Here is a 22,150-nt window from a genome sequence, read left to right as displayed (position 1 = left end):
CCCTCTTCTGTGTTAGTTACAAAACACTTTGGTTCCTTTCCCTGTTTTTGTTTCATATTATTTACTTAACTGCTGCTGGAGTAGTGTCTTGGGGTAAAAAGACACTGCTTCTTAGCCAAACAATTTAAATTTTTCATAAAGGGAGATGTATAACCAAACTCTTTGTGAAATGAGTTAACCATCCATTCCAGCTCAAGCTTTAAATAGGAAGTGTGGATCATTTAAAAAGCCAGGAAAATTTGGACATGATAGAGTATGGATGTGATAATACTTTTCAGCAGCTGTGGAAATAAAGGAAAACGTCTGACTGGTTCTGGCAAAAGCTTGCATAAATTTATAACTTAGGGTGTATGCATATGATCTCATGAGACAGAGTGAATTTTTGCAACCGCATGTAATGCTGAGCAGTATGTAAGCATCAACCCATATTTACAAAATCTGCGGTAAGTGTCATTTCAATTTTTTTATTTTTTATTTTTTCCTGAGGCAGAGATGTGCCAGGATCTATTGGAGACCTTGTTAAGTAAATTCTATGTCTCCTTTTGTATTCTTGTTTTGCTTTTTGGCTTTCTGTGCTACTGGCTAATCTGTTAGTGATGCTTAAGTTTAAAGGTACCTCAGTTGCACAGTCATCCATGTGGGGAAAAAAAGTAAACATGTATATACTTCTGAATTTTTCTCTGGACTCCTTATGTTTCCTCTGGTTTTTGAGATGGTGTGATATCGTCTAAGTTATTTCGGCAGGTTGTGAAAAGCTTTTTAAAATGGTCAGCCCTGCATTTATGCAGGACAAGCTTTGGTATCTTCTGCCTTCAGAATTTCAGCGAAGCCATGATCACTGCAGAATCATTTGGGTATGGGTCCTCTTCAGTTGCTGTGTTTGACTTTTACAAGGAACTGTACATGTTTAAAAAAAATTAATAAGAAATAATAAAATATTTTAGCCCTACAGACCCAGTTCTCTGTATACATTCAGTGAATTACTCTTACTGAGATCAATGGTTTCCTGTGTTTTATTAGCTTGACAGTTTCAGCTGGCCCTCTAATCTCACATTTCTTGTTATAACTACTTTGTGAGGAGAAGGACCCAATTAAACCCCTTCAGGTTTCTGTGTTACAGTGCTGTTACCCTTGCTGCCATTGTAACACGCCTGTCTTGGCTGTCCGTCTGCCGTGCTTCGCGAGCCTCTGGCGCGTCCCCCAGCACTTCTGCATTTGCGCCAAAAGCTCCTGCGGTCACTTATGCAGCTGTATCTTTTTGATCATCTCTACCTCCTTTTATTCTGATGTGTTTGCAAAAGCACAAAATCCCACGTTTGCTTTGCATTTGTTAGCCGACAGAGGCTGAGATTACAAGGTGGTTTCACCTCTCTGCGCGGGACTGCTCCAGACACGGAAGCCTCCCAAGGCGGAGCTGCGTGCCCCTCGCATCCCCTGTGCAAGCGCGGGCTCCCGTGCCAGCCCCCCGGAGCAGGGCTGATCTAGGGAGGTGGGAACAGAGAGGGGAGGGGGGAGAGCGGGCAGCAGCTGCTGCCGGGCATTAGGACAGCTTTTGGTGTCTGATGTAGCAGCCAGGTGGTTTCTGTTGTTGCCAGTAATGGTGAGGATACAAGGTAGGCAGGGAAGAGGGGCCATCCTGTATCTGCAGCAGCCAGTGCTGCAAAACCAAATGCAGGTAGCTGGGCTGCAGCAGGAAGAAAAGGAAGACTTTAGCTCTTGGGACAGCATGCCTCTCAAAGAATTGATTTCCACTTCTCCAGGGAAGAATAATGCAGGTGGGCAGAGCCTGAAGCCTTTCTGCTGGATGTAAGTCTGACATGAGTCTCATCCTGCTCTGGGTGCCCGGTGTGGGGTAGAGCAGCACTGCTGCGGTCTTCGCTGCTCTGCTGGCTAACCGGGACCTCCATGAGGTATGGATGCCTCTGCTGCATTGGTGCCTTTGCGTTACCGCACAAGCATCCTACCAGTGTGGTGATACAGGAGTGAGTCTTGTCCAAGATGAGGTCAGAGGAGTGTAGCTTAGGTTCTCTTTTAGGGATGGAAGACTTAAACACTAAGTGTAAATTCAAGATTGACAAGGACCTGTTTCAGGATGGAATGTTCCCGATTTCGGTTTGTCCGCTCCGAGATCTTTTTTGAGTATTTTGTTGAATGTATATATGGGGGTAGGTCTTTAGGATTGTGTAGATCGAAAAAAATTAAACTGGATTAGAAATACATAACAGTAATGGGAGGGGGGGGAATCTTATTTAGAAGTAAGTTTAAAAGAAATGTGTGGTTTAGCCATAATGAAATAGCCAGTCTAACTTAACCTCCCTGATCTAAGCACCTTAAGGCTTCCCCCCCGCCCCGAACATTTGTGACCTGTTGAAATTTACTGGTTAAGAGGTTGGAAACAGGTTTTCTTGAGAAACAAGTAAAATTTTACAGTAGTTTTTCTGTTGAATTCAGATATATTTTCTTTTTTGTTGTTGTTGTTATTTCATTCAATGAATTCAGTAACTAGTTAGTTCAATTCAATAAGTAGTTATTCCAAAGCTGAAAAAGTAATGAAGAGTCAGGAATATGATTGAGATAGAAAAGGATAACTCTACTAGTTCTAAAATCTGAAATCAGGACCAAAAATAATCAAATTGCTAACTTTAGGTAATAATCAGTTTTATAAATTTGATCTATTAAAAAAATGACTGTTCCACTTTGTGCCCAGCCTGCTTCAGGTCATTTTATCCAAGTAAATAAAATCAGTTTCACTTTGATGTTTTTGTGAATTTACTCTGTGTTCACGTATGTCTTTTAATGCAACATTGATAGGAATAACAGCTGCAAATGTGTTCACTTAGAACATTAGAACTGAGTCATTTTCCATGTGTAATAAAGAATTTGAATGTGTGTTATATGCAGTCAATTAGTGGCGTAATTTATCTGCCTCTTCAACAAACAAAAGGCTTATGTTACAGCAACCCTTCTGCAGAGAATAACTGAAATATAGAAAATGCTACAAATATTTAACAATCAAGATTTCTGCTTAAATAATTTTCACTTTTAGCATCTGTTCATTTCTAGAATACAAATCAACGGCAGCGTTTTCTCCTCTGATGTGTCTTGTTGAATCCTTTTTAGCTGAAGTGAAAAATGGAGGCATGGGATTATTTTGAGCCTGTGTGTACTTTGCTCTTGATGTAAAACATTGAAACCCACAGACTGCAAGCTCTGATATGCAGAAGTTGCACCTGGCTGTGCAAGAAGATATTTAGATGTGCAGATCATGAAGAACCTTTGTGGCCTTTCAAGAAAGGACTACCTTTGTTAAAAAAAAAAGTTTAAAAATTGAAGCTTGCTATGATTTCTTTATTAAATCTAATAGATGCCTGGATAAAGGTAATTAGTCATAAGAAGGAAGTCTTAAAACTGGTTTGAATTAGATTTCAAAGGTGAGGATTATGTTGGTCATTTAAAACTTAGGATTTCTCACCACCACCACAGTCAATAAATGGCAATCTAACACGAGGTTCTGGGGACACACAATCTGGTCTGTAAAGGGCCTTATGCAAGTTGAAACGGATGTGTTTTGGGATCATATTTAGCATCTGTGGCTGGTGACAGAGTAGTACACGAGAGGAAATGGCTTGTTCTCACCAGTACGGGATGATTGTAGATTCAGCTGATATGTATCCACTATTTATGCATGTTTTGGCTAGTCCTTCAGTGCTGAGTTGGGGAATGTAGGTCAGCTGCACCAGTGAGGCTCTGGTTTCTGAAAGAAGATTGCCAATCCTATCCCAGTGCCTCTTCCCGGTACCCTTTGGGTTTTCAGAGTGCCATTTGGAAGGCTTCATTAACAGTCTGCTTCCTGGCTCCCTTCTGCACAGAAGACTATTAGTCACCTGATACTCATTTGCCTAAGGGCAGCCATGCAAAAGTTAGCATAAAGGATGGCACCTCTAAGGGAAGCAGAAGGGACATGCCCTTGAGTCTGTGCTTCCTCACGCCAACTCCAGCCGACATCCTGCAGTGCATGCATGGATGCACACGAGGTGTGTGGGCAGGAAAGGGACCTACTTCTGCACAGGCTCTGTTTCAGTCACTATGACCCTCTCGCGTGCCTTTCTTGCTCGCTGGAGGAAAACATGCTTCTTTGCATGTTTGCTCAGTAAGTAAAGGCAATAGGTACCAAATACATTACATCCTTCCAAAGCTATAACAATTCCACCCCGCACACACCACCTTTACTATTAATCTGAATATTTCATACAACAAAATCACAGTAGATTAAATAGCATTTTTAGTTCCAACTGGATGTGATTGCTGTAATTGTTGCCAGGCAGTATCTGAAGACATTTTTATCTAAATACAAAACCTAACTGATGGGAGAGGGAAGAAGAGACTGCTAATGAGATTATGAAGTAAAATATTGACAAATGACATTCTCTATTGTGGAGAATGGGGAAGGAGGAGAGCAATTTATGCAAAAGAAATAAAAAGAGACCTTGGTTTGCATATTAATTATGGATTAAAATTTGTAGTTTAAACAATGGGATTTAATCTGTTAGCTGAACTAAGGTTTTATAGTTAAAGTATGTGGAATAGCCTGAATTGGGGATAAATATTCAAAATATAAGTATTGCAAGTATTCAAACCAGAAGCAGGAAGAGGAAGGGAGAGAAGTAGGACGCAATTGGGCTCGCTCTCTGTAAGGCTCTGGGACTAGGGCTTGTGTATCCAACTGAGGGGTTTTGGTTGGTTGGGTTTTTTGGTTTTTGGTTGGTTTTTGGTTTTTTTTTTTACCCCCAGTCATGTTGGTTATTGAATATTGATTTTTCTCTTAAGGAAGAAAAAAAAACCTATTCAAGGTATGCGTGTTTTTCTGAGAATAACAGAAAACAGCAACATATTTTTTTCTGTACATGGTTTAGGTTATCCTGCTTCCCATATCTCACATGTATGGAAAAGTGCCATTGTAAATGCAAGCAGAAGTTTAATTAAGAAGCAGAAACTTATGGTCAAAATCTGATGTATATTTAATACAGCTGATCATGGGGGTCAAGCTGAAAACTAAATATAACAGTATAAAGTGTTTCAAAGCCATGTGTCTTATGCTAAGTGCAGCAAATCCCTGTGATTTGTCTGGCATTTTAGGTGATTAAATAAACAACAGAGATGTGTGTACTACATTGGAGCTATACCCAAAATAGAAAGCTGTATTAGAAGACTTGGGCTGAAAATAAGTTAAAAAAATGTTACTTTAAGGCATGGGAGAAGAGGCCTTATTATGTACTAGAGCTTCAAGGAGACAGAGAGCTGCCGTCAGGATACCAGGACAGGTCACTTGGCCATCCCTCTGTTGAATGTTGTAGTCTGTGTATAAACTTCATAGTGACTGGAGTGAGGAGAGAGGGAGAATCACACATTTGAAATGGGCTCAAGCTGCGCCAGGGGAGGTTTAGATTGGATATTAGGAAAAATTTCTCCTCGGAAAGGCTAGTCAAGCATTGGAACAGGCTGCCCAGAGAGGTGCTGGAGTCGCCATCCCTGGAGGTGTTCAAAAAACGGGTAGACGTGGCACTCTGGGACATGGTTTAGTGGATATGGGGGTGTTGGGTTGATGGTTGGACTGATGATCTTAGAGATCCTTTCCAACCTTAATGATTCCTAGTTTTTACTTTCATTAAAAATAATCCAGCCACCAAGCCAGGAAACACAAAATTGCTACTCTACCCTTAATTGGTTTGGTGGTGGACTTGGTAGTGTTAGGTTAATGGTTGGACTGGATGATCTTAAAGGTCTTTTCCAACCTGAACGATTCTGTGATTCTATGATTTATGCAAAAAGCATCATCTTTTAACTCTCAAAGTTTTAATATGTTATTTTCAGCATTGTGTCAGGTCAGTGCTATAACCACCTGATGGTTTCTTTAAGAGTTTCTACAGACCTATGTTCATCCCGCCTAGCACTACCTATCCAACTGAAGCATCTTCATCTTCCTTTATAGTCAGCAAGAAAAATGCTTTTAAAGGGAGATTCGGAGTGAAGCTGAGCCAGAGCTGAACCTCCAGAGGGTGGCAGCTCTTCTGCAACTGCAGTGAGCTGGGGTGACTGGTCTAGACCAGGTGGGAAGGATTCATGCATATTCCATCGGCTGTTCAATGAAGTTCACAGAATGGCTTTGGAGAGAGCTCTTGATTGCCCTTTGAGGACAGAGAAGGTATCCTTTTTTTCTCCTTTGAAGCCCTTTGAAAGGCCTTTTCCTCTGAGAATCAAGGATCACTGACAGACAAATTACCAGGGTTCTCAAGTGAAAACTTATTTTAATTTGCTTTGCAATCTAAAACAACAAAATACTTCAGCATCTGTAGCATCCACTTTCTGTTAAATTGTCTCAACATCAAAGGGCTTTCACTGAGGATAAGTTTTCTTTTGTTTTACATGGTCCACACTTCATTGTGGTTCTTGAATTCTGCATATAGCTGTTTCCTATGATGACATTTTTGTAAAGGACTTGTGCATATTCCTGTTATTTCTTACATGTGTCCTTCTGTGCAGGCTTTGGATGAGGGAATGAAGCCATTTAGTGCCTTGGTAAAGGGATTTTTCTGTACTCAAGAATAAATCAGTCTTTATTTTAGAAAACGTTTGCACAGTGATGGCATCTATTAAGCATAAAATGCTTCTATGATATCCATTGGAAAGGATATCCATGAATAAAAAATGAAGTACTGAATCGATACTATTACTTTTCATTGTCTGCTTAGACTTGCCTGTTGCTTTTATTCTCTTTATTAGCTTTCCATGATGGTAGAGTTTTCCTTTCGAAAGGCCTCAAAAGAGGCAGCATGACCCTGTTACTCTCTGTTGCTTTGTTTCATGTGCAGCACACACAGTAATTGCGACAGGGAATTTGGGAGTTATAATTTCAGAACTGCACATGCAGATAGTTTGTCTTCAAAACGTCCTTTTTTTTTTTGTTTGGTTGGTTTGGGTTTTTTCCCCCTTGCTTCTGCTTGAGTCTTTTGCCATATCAGCTCTTCGCTGTTACCTCTTTTTATTATTTTGTTTTATGTAATGTTTTACAGACTCTGGGAACAGGAAGTAAATTGACAGCCTCTGAACCAGAGGCTATTACTGCATTAGATGTAGATTAGATGATTAGATGAGGTCTCCTGGCTCTCATTTATATGAATCTTAAATAATCCAGAGCATTTTAGGTGTAAGTATAGTTCTAATAATAAAACTTACCCTGTGTTAAATTCTTTACGTTTGTAATAGCAGTCCTCATCAGGATTATTAACCTAGGGTTATTAACTTTCAGATGTTCACTAAGGCCAAGTCTTGTTCGCTTCTCTTCAGTATTCTTTTACTGATTTAATAAAATAGCATCATTATATCTTTGTTACACCTGGCTTGGACGTGTCTCTTATGTGCAGAGGGTAGTGGTGATTTGCTGTCTTAATTTCAAAATTTCCAGATTTTATGTGAAGTACAGTGGCCAGTGTTCATCGAAGCTGATAAACCTTCCCTGGAGGAAGGCTAATTTGATAACAACAAAGGAATAAGGATGATAACGAGAGTCACTGGTTTGGAGAAATGAGTAGGTGTTAATGCTAGGCAAAGAATAACTAAGCGTATAATGGACAGGTAGTGAGAGTAAACTTCCCGCACTGATTTCTGTTCACATCGATTTTGTTCCCTTATTCATTTCGTGATCACAAAACTAGATTCTAATTTAGTGCAGACTTTTATCTTCCCCTTCCTTGTTAGCATGGAGAGGGTCACAGCTGGAGGTAGTCATGAGCCCATGTGCTGTACAAAGTCAGGGGAGGCTGCAGTTCATTGCCGCTGTGCCCAGCCCCATTTAGTAAAGCTTTCTGAGAGCATGCAGCAGTAGTGCGTGCATTTTACAATGATGGCAAAGGCTGCTAGGTTTTAAACGCGTTTTCTTTCCAGAAGCATGACAGGGTTTTCATGCAGCTTGGTGCTGTGTTCAAAGTTAGATCACCATTTCCATTATAAACCCCTTATTTCCAGTAATGGTGCCGTGCAGCAGCCCTGTTACACAGTGGAAAAAGGTTTTGTCGAGATTAAGAAAGGAAAAATTTTCAGCCTCTTCTAATGTTATGTTCCCCAAAAGTATTGGAAAGGAAGAAAGCCTCCATGTGCGTGATTAAAATGGGTTTAGATGGAGTTTAAAGTGCTTGGAATAAGAGGCATGTCCTTGTCTCTGTGGGAACATGGGGAAGGTTTAAGGTAGAGCAGGGTAGCACTTTTCAGTAGGTAAGGACTATGAAGTTATTGGCATTGACCTAGAGCAGTAAAAACAAATGTTTGCAAGGCTTCTGCAGTGAGTAGGGGGTATGCGCAGCTGTGACGCCGTTCTGCTAGCGGTGACTGCGCGGGCTCTGGCTGCAGAGCTGTCTCTCTATATCGTTGTTTCTATTAAATGCGATTGCCGATGAAGAGCTCTGGCTCACTTTGTGCGGCTTGGTGCACGAGTGGTGTCTTCTGTTTTGTTGGTAATTGTCTTCTAGCTTGGAAGGGAAACTCTCAGATCTCTACTGGTGGCATATTTGTGACTTGTAATAAACTCTTCTGTGACCTTGGACCACATGCTTCACGAAAATGTAAGAGGAAATTAATGGAACATCTGACCTTACTTTTTAAGGGGCAGAATTTCATTCTTGGTTTCTTGACTAAAGTTTCTTGAATGCTAAGTTAATCTGAGTTGCAGTGACTTTTTGACTAGGCTGAAGCACTATCTTGCCTTTCTTTTTCTTTTCCCAATTTTAAAAAGTTTCATTTCCTTGATCGGTGAAACTGTAATTCTAGATGGTGCATAAGATAGTCATTCCTTGCTCATACACTCAGGTCTAAACTCATAATAGTTGGAGGCATTTTGTGATATTCAGTTAGTGGAAAAGGAAGCCTCGAGTTAATCAACTCTGAGTAAATGAAATCTTAATGGTTATATTGACAGACTTCTAGTGCTGGCCTTGGGGACTGTCATAGCAATTTGGCAGTGTGCAGTAATATTCACCTCCAAACTGAAAGTCTATTGAAAAAGAAGTGCTGTCTTTGCATGACTTCAGTTCTAAATCATCTGTATGAATTTTTAATTTCCTATTTTTAATGTAAATTAAATGAATAGCTGATTTAGAGCTAATAAAGCAAACGGTATGTGAGGTTTTTAGAGTGAGAGGTTTTGTTCTGGCATTAACGCTAAACAGGCTTATGTCTTATTCAGCCTACAACTTTAGTCTGCCAATCAGACTTTGTTATTTCACATATTTTCTTAATAGTTTGCACGTTTGGGGATTGCTTTTTACAAGAATCACTGTAAAAAAATCAAATAGAGGTGATTTATCGAGATTCGTTCTGATTATTAACAAAGGCTATATATATGTGTGAGTATAAATGTATGTACATGTGTATCTGTATGTTTATGTGTGTATTTTAAAACAGCAGGCTTTGGGCTTTAATCACATGCAGGATGTAGTCACATTGTTTTTTCTTGGTCACATTTGTGGCCAAGAAAGGGACTTGGCCAAGAAATGGACTATTTATTCTCCTTTTAAGTCCACAAATGGACTTAAAGGGAAAATAAATAGATGGAAGCAAGAGAGACACTTGGGATTATAAGGACGTCTAATATTCTCCACCAGAGTTAGGGTCATCTTTTTCCAATGGTGGAAAATTCAAGAGTCTTCTGTTAGAGTTTAAGTAGGCAGGATTTGAAATTACTGCACATCTAGAAGTCTAGTGGATGGTCAAATGCGGAAGGGCTAATCTTACAGGGCTCAACTGGGACTTGCATGATCCGCCTTCAGTTTCCAGTTCTACCTAATTTCTCATACAGCTTTGGTCAAGTACCTTGATTTCTGTTTGGTTTTGGGGTTTGTTTGGGGTTTTTTTTAATGTTCCTCATCTTATCAAATAAGGAAGTTTGATCTCAGCTCTACAGAGTGCCATGAAGGTAAACTGGGAGGTGTTCAGTGGATGAACACAGGCTTCTGCTCCTACCTTTAGCCCTGGCGTACCATGATAACCACTCAGGTGGGGAGAAGCGTCTCCAGAAAGTGACTTCGGATTTATGCACTTCAGAGCACGAATGAGCAAGTGAATGTGAGTTGCTCAAGAGCTGTGGTGTACTCCCTCTTTCTTTTCTACGGTTACAGCCTTTCTCTCTTCTGGGTGCTTCCTTCCAAGCAGTCAGGGAGTCACCGGCCAGGTTTGCTCCAGCACTTGAGCCCCGCAGGTACGCTGCTCTGCTTTTCAGTTCTTGGCTCTATTTTTGCTGTTTGTTCCTGCGAGTCACTTGAAAGACTGATGTTTTGATACAAAGCGCATCTTTTTTATTATAGTCCTGTAGTACTACTAACTATAATGACAAAGTATTATAAATTCCATTTTTGAACCTGAGGGGGGGTGTGTAGCTTTGTCAAGGGGCACCATCCTGCAAGCTGACTACCTGCGTAAGTGCACGCTTCTAAGCGCGCAGTGCAAAGCAATTCAAAAAAGCTCTTAAAGCCGATGTCTAATGAGAAGTGTTGTGCTGATTTAAACATATATTTGATTTTAATTAATTCAAATAACTGTGAGAACATGTGCTACCAAAGCCACTTTTCTCAAGACCTAATTGCTTTTAAGTCTTGAAAAACTCATCTTGTGCATGCACGTCTACGATTCTAAACATCTTTAAGATAAATGTAGATTAATGAAGTGTCTTGAGAGTGCTTGCCTCTACATGCACTTAACCTAAATGGATGATGAACTGAATATATGAATGCTTCATTACAGAGAGACAGAGGCGAGTCTAAAGTTTTTAATTTAAATGAAGAAAGCTGGTGCTGACTTTCATACGTGTCCAAATTGTGCTCGCATGTCTCCTTGCTAGGAGTCTGCCATGCATTTACAGTCTGATCTCATTCCTTTCCAATGGGAGCAGATGGGTATTCTTGAACTTGGCCCAAATTCCTAGAAAGTCACTGCACTGACATTTTATAAAGGTGTGAGAGGGAGTGGGAATTTGGATGGCAGAGGGTGCCATAGCAGAGAATGATACAAGGAAGAAGCAGCAACACTTTCCTTCACTTTATTCAACACTGCGGCAATGACTGTGAATATAAAATATTTCAGTGTGGTAGAATAAATGCTTCTCTCCCTTGCCATCTAGGTGCCATATCAAACGGATCCTCTTTGCTTGATTTTTTTTATCCCCCTCCCCAATGCAGTTAGCTCATAATGATAATTCTTAATGACACTTTCAAATTGGAACATCCCAATACTGGAGTCTTTCCCTCCCCCCTCCCCAATTTGGATTTGTATGGGAATTTTGGCTACCTTGCAGATATTTTGACAAGCCCTATGAAGAAGATGGGTCTGGCAGCCACGTGCAGGTATTTCCTATTCTGCTCCCCCCACACATGCCTGCCTGCTTCCCCGTGCTCTCAGCGCGGCTGCTCCCCTCCAGGGCAATCTGGCAGGGAGCACTCAAATCCCAAGTGATTTTGAACAAGAATGTGACTTTGGCTCTGCTGTCTGTTGTTACCTAATGGAACAAGCAGAGATGAGCGTGTGTGTATTATTGTAAATGAAATTGGGGGGAAAAAATCTGAGATGTTATGTTTAGTAATAATTTTAAATTTTTCCACATGGAAATGAGATTCTGCCTTTTTTAACAGTCTGTTCTCACTTGCAGGCCAGACTGGTAATCCCGTTTGTCCACAGCTTTACTGATTGCGGTGTTCTTGCTTTGCTTGAGGGGTTGGAGATTTTGTGAGCAATCTTACAAGGTGGTTAACCCTAATTTAAAACAAAGCGTTTAAGAGAGCAGTGTGTGCTTCTGACGGAGTAACTTGTAAACACAAAATTTTCTCTCTCTCTCAAAACACTAAATATTCACACCAGAAAAGGTCTGGTAGCTTTCCTTTAAAATGTGTGGCTTCAGCCTCAGTGCCAGCAAGATTTTGTGTTAGATTGAAATTGCCACATTGTATCAGACTACAGTTGTCTCTTTATTTATTAGCTACCTACTTGCATGATGGGCTTTTCAAAGGAAAGCTGAGCACACCTTTTGTTCTTGGTAGCATTACTTTCATACATGAAAACCTGTGTCTCTGTGTGTGTAAAATCACACACTACGCTGAATTACTGCTTTGGGAAATATTTTCAGTTGGTGAACTTCAATTTTTTGCATTCCTTTTTTTTTTTTTTTTAAAGTTTCAATTTATCAGTTATTTTGTTCCACTGTTCCAGAAAAAAATCAGATATTGTTAATTTATATATTTTAAGTCTCTTGGACTAGATGAAACTGTGTAACAGAAGATTGAAGCAGGAAAGGGAATTATTGCTGGTGAGTGATTAGATATATGCTGATTTTCAGTATCTAGCAAGAAAACTGCCAGATGTGTAGGCTGCAAACCTGGTATCTATATAATGTAGGCTGTTGGAGTTATTATCCATAATACCCAGCTCCGACTAGCATGGACTAGTCTTGGGTGCCTCTCTATGGTATATGAGTCATTTGCTGCTCTCCTGAATGCACAGGTTTCTGTGTCTTACTGACTGCTTCCTTCTTTGCCTTTCTGTATGACAAAATAGCCAGCGCTGAAAATGGCTCATGTACAACCACCTTGCTGACGCAAACATACTGGAGCTGCGTCCTCAAAAATTCCGCGACAGCTTCCAGGCGCCTCTGGCATCGGTACGGTGCTGTGGTCTCCGCTTCAGTGTGCCATATAAACCACGTGCAGTTCTTACCAGGCACTCGTTCAGCCTAAAGGCACTCCAGTCCTGTATGAAACATGTTGCTGTTTGGCACTGCTGTGTCAGCAGAGCACTTGAGCAGTACAGCTAAAAGACACACCAAAGAAAATGTGAGGAATAGTCTGTCAAGCTAAATGTTCAAGCAGCTGCTTTGGAGCAGTAAGCCTGCCAGTTTTTATAAACCCGGTTCTCTGCATGCAATGGATAATAGTATCCCTTGCATTGAATCTCCTTCCTTGTAAGGAACAGACCTCAGCTGACATTTCTCGTGCTTTTTACCCGTTTTCAGGCATGCACATGTGTTTGTAGTGTGGTTTTGTTTTAAACCGTGTGATACAGTTCCTATAGTGAGTAATAATTTAATTCTTGTCTGACAAAGGTCCTCTTGTCTGTTTTACACAAAGCATATGCTGACATCCACTCAGTTCTTTTCATCAAGTATTTAGCAGCATAATTATGTATGAAGAGTTGTTCAGACCATGCTGACTTATACCTGCTGAAAGATCTGGCCCACAGTGTGTATTTCTCTCTGGGTTTTGATTTACTCAGCATTTGGAAGATACAAATATTAGGGGGGGAATAACTATCAGTATTCAAAATCAGCAATTGTTTCTTTATTTCACTCTTAACTATCAGGGTTATATTTAGTTTGCTACCTGAAAATAAAAATGGTAATCTGCACTTGCTGGTATGCAGACTGTATAAAGGATTTAGAAGGGTATGAAAAACTTTCATGTGCTAAATGAAACTTTAGGTTTTTAGCAGCTGTGATGTTAATGGTTCACTACTGAAAGCTTTATAATTGCTGTCCCTCTTGGAGGGACTGGGCCTCAAGGGATGGCTGGAATAAAGCAGACTCCTTGGATCCTGCCTATCTTGTTACTTTGTTCAATGGCAAGTCGAGACCTAATAAGAGATCACCTGGTATTTTTTTAGCCTGATGTTGAACACAGGTTTCAGTAGCAGCTGGTGAGCTGTTAGACTTTCCTAAGTCTGCCCTGGAAATCCCCAGGATGGTTGGCCACGGGCGTTTTGTCCAAGATTCAGCTAATGTGCAAGCAAGCGGTTGTGCAGTTTGTACACTCCCGCATACGCTGTATGGGATTCAGCTTAAATGGGTTTGTATACAGATGTCTTGGATCCCTCGTTGTGTCACTTGCTTTTTGTGAGACAATTCTGCAACAGGCATTACTGCCCATCTGTCTTGTTATCTTGCAAGGAAACAAAATTCATGGCATCTTTCACAGTGAATACACCCTGAGAGTTTATCTGATCAGTGACCTGTTTTATTGTTGTCTGAGGTTTGCACATCTGCAAGACTCGGCTTTTTTTTCTCCCCATTAACACAGATGCAGAACAGGCAGATGTTTTTATGAAGCGGATGTGATCTGCGTAGATGGTTGAGAGCTGAGCCTGAATCACCAAATTTTGGTAGTCCATGTCCATCTTCGCTCTATCGCAGTCTATATTTCACAGTTAGCATGCGACTGAGTGGCGGGCAGCACTGGAAATCGAAACTGGGGCAGCCCTCTGACTTCTGAGGTGGTAAGCCAGCATACTTCAGTTGTGGTACAGCTGCTTCTAGAGAGAGAGATACAGAAGCCGTAGTTACAAAAGAGCTCAGTGTTACTCCAGCTTCTACCTCCTTTTTTCCCCGTTTGAACTTTTTAAGGAACAAGTGGCTGACACAGCAACTGAACAAACCTGACAGGCAGGGACAGGCTTCCAAGTGAAATTAAAGGCAAGACTTCTGTCACCAATACGAAGAAGCATCGCCATTTCCCACTTCCATCAGCTGGGGCAGAGCTGGCTGTTGCAGCAACTGGCCGCTCCTTGCCGAAGGGGAGCAGTTGTTTTCATTGCAGCTGCCAACGTGAGACCGGGTGGGTCTTCGGGAGGGCAGGAACTGGTGCAGGACACCTCCTGCTTAACTGGGACAACTGTGCTCCTTGCCTCTTGGAAAATAAAGGCAAGTGTGTCGGAGGAGAGCAGGAAGGTCCCGTGAGTGGGCAGCTGTGAGAATTCGAGCCCTGGGATGGAAAGCTGCCAGCGTGGCTCCCTGACCACGACGGCACATCATCTCTAGCACAGGTCACGGGGAGGCTCATGCGTTTGTCACTCGACAGATATCCTGCCTGTCACTTGTACGGAAAGGGACAGAGCCACTACGGACACCCCTTGTTCAGTACTTTAGCCTTTTCTTGGTGATGATGTGATTTACTGAGGATTTTTAATCCTGAGGACCAAATTGTTCAATTTTAGTTTTAATTTTATGTTTTATGGCTTCTAAGACCACACTTTGCAGGTCTCCATCTCATTAAAGCCTGTATTCAGAGTGATGATCCAAGCAGGAGGATTAATAATAGAATTTAACATTGTTGCTTTTGATTCGAGAACTGCATGAAGAATGGTGTCAAATTAAAATGCTTAGTGTTTTGTGTGTTACTCTTTGTAGTCTGAACTCTTTTTGTGACAATTGACATTAATTTTCATACAATTCTGGAAGAAAGAAATGGGATATCTATTTCTAATTGCTACTGGTTAGGAATGTGATATGTGTGTAATGCAGGATAGATAGATTAGACTCATTATGACATGAAATGAAAATGTCAGACCACAAAAATAAGCAATAGAGTTGTTGCATTTTTTATTACACTTTTGCCTTGGGTTTTGCATAATTGAAAAAGGATCATATACACAAAAAATAACCTTGCCCTGAAAAACAGAACATCAGAGAAGAAAAAAGCCCTCTCAATTATTGGAATAAACTGAGTCCCAGGAGATTGAGGAGTATGATTTGTCTGAATAATTGCATGCAAAGAAATATATGGGGAAAAAATAGAAGAAATACGTATTCTGGTTTAGAATCACAATGAGGAGACTGGGCTGCATCTCTTGACAAGCACAAGATTGTTTTCAGGACTGTGGCAGAAGCAATGGAAACATTTCCAAACAGATCCTAGTGATTGCCATGCCTGGAAGATGTGGAAGGAAAAAAATGTTCTTATTAGTGCGTATTTTCTTTAAATAAGCTGCAGCGCCTTGTTACAAGAATTGATGCCTTGCTTTAATAATTTAAAATTTTTCTAAGACTAGGATCTGATGTCCTGACCCTGCTCCCTTTACCCTACTGCAGAAGCACCGTAAGTAGCACTGTTAGTCCTGAATCCTTCTGTGCTGGTGAGACCCATCCAAGTACTGTTTTTGCAAAATGGCACACTTAATGGCTTTCCCTGGCAGCCTCCCCTTTCCTCCCTCCACAGACTCCATCTCTGGATTTGTGCCCCGGGAGGTTTTGGAGGCAGGGGAGCTGGGAGCCATCTGCTCTGTGGGACACTCCTCTCTTCTGAGCCTGTGACTTTCTGGTGGGAAAACAGAGGGGAAGGAGAAGTACGTGCTCCTGTGCCATTGCAAGGGGACTTTGTCACAAGCTTGTAAAAGCTGGGGGATGGAAAACAGGCTTGGTGAGAGCAATGCTGGAGAGAGTAGCACTCCCTGGGAACGGAGTGGCCTCTTCTGTATGGCAGCAGGAGGGTAGACCCGCTGCCTCTCAGTGCCTGTCATGGGGAGGACGGCCTCGATGACAGCATTGCAGATTTTCTCATGACCTTTGTGGTCTCCTCCAGATGTGCTAAAAATATCTCCTGCAATGGAGGTCTGTTGAACAGATTTTTTATTTCTGCTGTGTTTGACTCGAGCTCTAAAAAAATCATTAATCCTACCTGTTTATGTCTTCTGCTGTCCCCGTGTTAGCAAGGGCTCAGCTCTGTATTCACATAGGAGCTAGCCAGCCAGTTTGATGTTCTGTGTATTTATTAGCATTAAAGGCCAACACCTGGAGCTTAAAATGAGATGAACAACCGGCTTTAAATCGCATCTTGTTTTGGACTGAGATCAAGAATGAAACATTTTGGCTCAAAACCCTCCAAGGAAGCAGGAGGTGTCAGGAGTGCGTAGGTGTGCTACAGCTCGCCCTGGGGCAGGGAAGGGGTGAATGCCCTCTTGAAGTTCCTTCCATCCCAGTTTTCTATGATTCTGCAAAAATGTGATTACAGTGGTTGTTAGATGTGCAAATTGCTGGAGATAAATTGCTTTCAGCAACTTGTGTGTGTTTTATGGCTGTTTTCATCATTTTAGTTGATGCAGTCTTGCAGAAGAAGTGTTATGGGTGCATTCCTGCAGGTCTCCAGCCTCATGCTACTGCGTATGAAGGTTAACCGAGGCCATTGGCCTTGCCAGCACTTCTGCATGTGCGACTCCATGGAGAACTGGAATATTAATAATTGTACGCAGTCCCTGTGTGAGTCAGATAAGCTGAGGAAGATTAATTGATTTTAGTAGACTGGCTCCAGCTCATGCCAGCTGAGAGTCTAACCTGATGCTATTTATAGTAGTGTTTCATCTGATTGTGTAATCTCGATGTAAAAATTTGTTCTCTCTTGAATGCATGGGTTTGATTCTCCAAGTACACCTGTAATTTCTGAGCTCCACAGTTCTTGGTACCCAAGTTGAGCTGCATATAAGGTGGCCTTTATTTAAGACTGCAGATACTTAGGTATTTTAAAAAAAAAAAAAACCCACAAAAACCCACAGTCCCTCCCCACCCCCAAAAAAACCCTGAAAACAAAAAATGGAACAGCAACACCACCACCCTTCCCCCCTGAATCCAGACTGTAAGAATATCAGGTTGATCACCTGGAAACAGAGTATTCTAACACAGTGCCTTCAAATTTTCCACCTATTTAATACTGGGAACTATCTGTTCCAATATATTTTTAAAGAAATGCTCTGGGAACACCAGTGAAAATGTTTCAAGTATTTCCTCGCAGACCTATTTTCGTAGAATTTATTCAGAAACTCATCTTTGTTGAAAACATCTCTGGGCCAGATTTATCCCTGGAGTAATTTTCCTTGATTTTTAATAGCATTGCAGGAAGGGTGAATTTGGCTTGTGTTTTAATTTATTACACAGGAAATATGTACAGCTACATCACATCTTCGCCCAGGGTATGGTACACAAGGGGAAAACATGCATGATTCTACCAGTACTTTGTTAATTTAATTATAACAACAGATGCAGCATTTAATCTATTTGATTTTTGTTATTGAGTTACTAAATCCTACTCAAAGAATATTTTTATTTTCCCCAGCTACAGCAGTGAGTGAAAAGCCTCACAGCTTCTTGAAATGTTAAGCAGCTTTGCAACTTCCTCTCTCTCTGCATCAATAATCTAAGATTTTTGCTTATAGCACTTTGTTTTGAAACTGGGAGATGTAAATCTGTCTTCCTTTCTGCTTGTACCAACACACATTTCCTCCTGTGTTCGCAGAAAGAAAAATGCCACAAGAAGAGACCTTCTACCTTTTTTTTTTTTTTTTCCTCCTCCCCCTTCCCTTCCCCCCCCCTCCCTTTTCAGGTTAGAACATGCTCAGAGTTAATTTAAAAACTGATCTCTCTTGGAGACACAGTTTAGGCACATTTATGTTCAGTGGCATTTGGTATGTGTTCAAGAAAGCACTTCCATTAAAGGCATTTCTCAAATTGGAAACCAGAGTAGTAAACTAGGAAGTGCTACTTGTGCTCAGTGGCCTGGAAATAACAGAAATATTTCCATTGCTGTTTCCAGTGGTGCAATTTATATTGCCTTCAAACAGAAATCTGTGCCTCTTGCTTAACCAGGACGCACAGAAATGAGACCTTTCCAGCTGTGCAAGCTGCGGCTGGTGGTGGTGGTACATGGCCGCACCTGTGGTTGGGGAGAGCGGTCATTTTGCTCAAGGGCTTCCTTCACTCATGTGGGTGTCCTGGGTCCGGGAGGGCTCTGTCACCTTGGGGGAGGTATCTCTCATTGTTGGACTGCTTTTGTCAATCAGTACAAGCACACTCAAAAATTTGTTTATCCCATCCTAATATAACTGTGATCAGTCATAGATCACAGAGGGGTTTGGGTTGGAAGGGACCTTTGAAGATCATCTAGTCCAACCCCCCCCAGTGGGCAGGGACGTCCTTCACTAGATCAGGTTGCTCAAAGCCCCATCCAGCCTGACCTTGAACACTTCCAGTGATGGGGTATCCACAACTTCTCTAGGCAACTTTTCCCAGTGTTTCAACACCCTCATCGTAAAAAATGTCTTCCTTATGTCCAATCTAAACCTACCCTCTCAGTTTAAAACCATTGCCCCTTGTGCTGTTACTACAGGCCCTGCTAAAAAGTTTGTCCCCATTTTTCTCGTAAGCCCCCTTTAAGTACTGAAAGGCCACAGTAAGGTCTCCCCACAGCCTTCTCTTCTCCAGGCTGAACAACCCCAACTCTCTCAGCCTTTCTTTATAGGAGAGGTGTTCCAGCCTCTGACCATTTTCATGGCCTTCCTCTGGACCTGCTCTAACAGGTCATTTCCCGGAGGTGCTGTTCTCTTTTTTTTCCTGTACAGAAAAAGTCTAGATTGGCTTAGACCAGCCCAAAGGACCTGGGTACGTGCCTTTTTATGTCACTGTTAGATGAAGTAGATTGTCCCACTTAGTGACTGTTTTTGTTCCACCCATGGGTTGTTCCCAGCATTTAGCTAGCTGCTTCCATGCCAGGACCTGAGCATTTCTGGCCAGGTTTGGGTGCTTGGGAAGAAGGAGGGGTGTCTGCACCCTCTGAGCAGTCAGTACTGGGGATCCACTGGGCTCCCATTGATCACAGCCATTGATGGTGTTGCACTACTCTTTGGGATTCTACATACAGGACTGAAAAATAATTTTCACCGTATAGTATTTATTACATAGTAAGTTAATGTAGTGATTAATAAGGAGTTCTGGCTCCTCATTAGATTTCAGATGAAGAAGACTCGGGTGTGTTAGACTTGGTGACCCTTCTCTCCATTCTTTTGAACAGTTTGGCTTCCAGGCATGAAAGCCTTTTTTTTTTTCCCAACCATTGGGACTTCCCACAGTTGCATAGTGGTTTAGTCACCTTCCTGCATGGGGAGGAAGGGGGTTTTTTTCACCCGTATGTAGCAGGTAGGACAGGTTCTTGTTCAGCTTCCCTCACACTGTAGATCGCAGGAGCACATTGCTCTGGTTCTTTAGATGACTACTTCGGACCGACAACATTAACGGCACTTGCAGTCATTTTGTTATCTAGATAATTAATCCACAAGGTATTGCACACAATGTGGTGAATAATACAGGAAATTATTAAACTGAGTATTTTCCATGGTTGTACATTATACAGTATGTGAAGCTGGAAGTAACTGGTATACTGGTGATATTGTAGAAAGCAGTGGCAGGTTTGATTTGTTCAGTATTACTGTAGTTTATGAAATTTGGGATGGAATTTCTAACTATTTTGATCTTTGAAGGGACCTTTCCCACTGCTATTAAAAAGCAGGTTAGGGGTTTAGGCCCCCTGAACTTCACATAACCCCAGCGGAAGAAGGCAAGTGTCTCTGGAGCTGCTTCAGAGCGATGATATTTGACATTAAGTGTTCAGCATAGCTCCTGTGATTTGCCCTCTGGATAACCATGCTAATGCAATAAGAAGCTTGCTTTCCTATTTTAGCTACAGCAGTTAAAGGCCTAAAGGTAGGTGACATGAATGCTTCCATAAATATGTATGTTTTAATCAAGCCATTGTTTATAATTAGATAATAATCATAATGGTATAAACAAGGGTTAGAGTGGGATATATAAAAAGTCTTAAGCGAGGCAGAGACAAGTGGTTGATGTCTTCAGTTTTTAGCGGAGGTCTTGGGTAAGATTAGTAGAAGGTGTCTACAGCTAAACTACCTTGATTGATCGGATGTGAAGAAGGGGAGAACGAGACGTGAGAATTTGAATGAAATTCTTGTTGCCTTGGCCTTCCATGTGTCTGCCTTACTCATTTAACATACTGTCTCCTCCTGCCTCTCAAGTCACTTGTTGAAATAATCCAGCTGTCCCATGGGAGTTTTTTGGGAAGGGATATTTGAAAGACACCTTCAGAGGTTTTCTCTAAAACGGATGTCAGCACTGTCTAGCAATGGAAATACCCCCTGGGGGAGATGAAACTCTGAAATTGTGCATAAATCTCTTTTCCCCCGATAACAGCCTGTGCTGTAGCCTCTACAAACTTTTCTGTTTTGTCTCTACCGGGAACAACTAAAAGATCTGTTAATCTGCTTACTAGTGAGGCTGGTACTTCCGATGGTGGACAGGCACATTTGCTGGCACGCAATTCAGTAAATCCACTACCGCTGTCTTCCAAAGTTCATCCATTGACTTCAAACTTTTAGTAGTCTTATTGTTATTTTTTTAATCACTGTGTGAATTTAACTAAACATTGTTTTCCTGGAAGCAGGGGTTTTCAATGGTAGTAAATGTTTATGTTGAATAGAAGCCATAGGAAAACACTGAGCACAGTAGGATGTGGATGAAAATTAATTTGCAGACATATACTTCCTGAATCAAAATCTGCACTCCTGTACAGCCACAAAGACTTATTGTTTGTTCCACCAGGCCTGGAGGTGTATATTTAATTAGGTGTGTTTGTGAGAGGGAAATGGCTCTTGAAAGAGGGTGTTCAAGCTGAAACCGTGGAGTTGTTAGCTTAGTTTATGTGCAAGATGATGTCGTCTTGGTGAACTCTCATGGAGGTGACTGTCACCCTGTTCAAAGACACATAATACTGCATCTCAAGCAGCCTGACTTTGCAGCGAACAGGTTAGTTAGTGCTGGCAAGGTGAGGTTTGGGGATGGAGGTAGCAACCAACACCTTTTTTCGCTGGAAAATCTAAACCAGAGAGTTAACTAAAACGTGAGCAGGATGTTAACCTCTGTGAAGGATGACCTGAGGGCCATGTCTCTCTGGAGGGACGCAGCATTGACCGAGGGCAGTCAAAGGTAAAATTTCCAGAAGATCTCCTATTTTGTAAGCCCCGAAATCCATTGGCTTCCAGGAAGATTTAGAATAGCAGTGTCTGTCCAGACTGTAAGCTTGTGGAGCATAATGACTCTCTCTCATGTGTGTGGACAGTGAAGTTGCTCTAATTTTGGTTCTACTTGCTATTTGCAAAATATATGTATAACATGAGTTCTATAATGAACTCGAATAATAATGACTGAAATCTTGTCATTTCAGCCTTTTTTAACTCCTTCCTCATTGCCTGTGTATATCATGAAAGATGAAGGAGCTGGGGTTTCTTTTCTGATAATGTCCCTCATAGAGAGATTTCACTTCTCCACTTGCACTTTCTGGTCTGATCTTAATTGTTACTGGGATTCTAACCTTCTCCTACAAATTGTACTGCTTTGTCTGTAGGGTTGAAGTAGTATGATTCTCTGCACTAGTGTTTATGCTGGTACAGCTGTACCAGTCTGGAATAACTCTGCTTCGTACTGACAGAGATAGACCCCTGTGCTGATTTTCAC

At 41.4% G+C, this 22,150-nt stretch overlaps 1 protein-coding gene across 1 annotated transcript in view; it reads left to right on the top strand.

Annotated features, from left to right (window-relative positions):
- The window catches only part of FAM107B (family with sequence similarity 107 member B), a 60,990-nt gene that overhangs the window by 16,690 nt on the left and 22,150 nt on the right, over window positions 1-22,150 (top strand). The window lies entirely within an intron of this gene.

The sequence above is a fragment of the Pelecanus crispus genome, chromosome 1 (genome assembly GCF_030463565.1).
Source record: "Pelecanus crispus isolate bPelCri1 chromosome 1, bPelCri1.pri, whole genome shotgun sequence".
NCBI classification, from domain to species: domain Eukaryota; kingdom Metazoa; phylum Chordata; class Aves; order Pelecaniformes; family Pelecanidae; genus Pelecanus; species Pelecanus crispus.
This window is presented reverse-complemented; position numbering and strand designations above follow the sequence as displayed.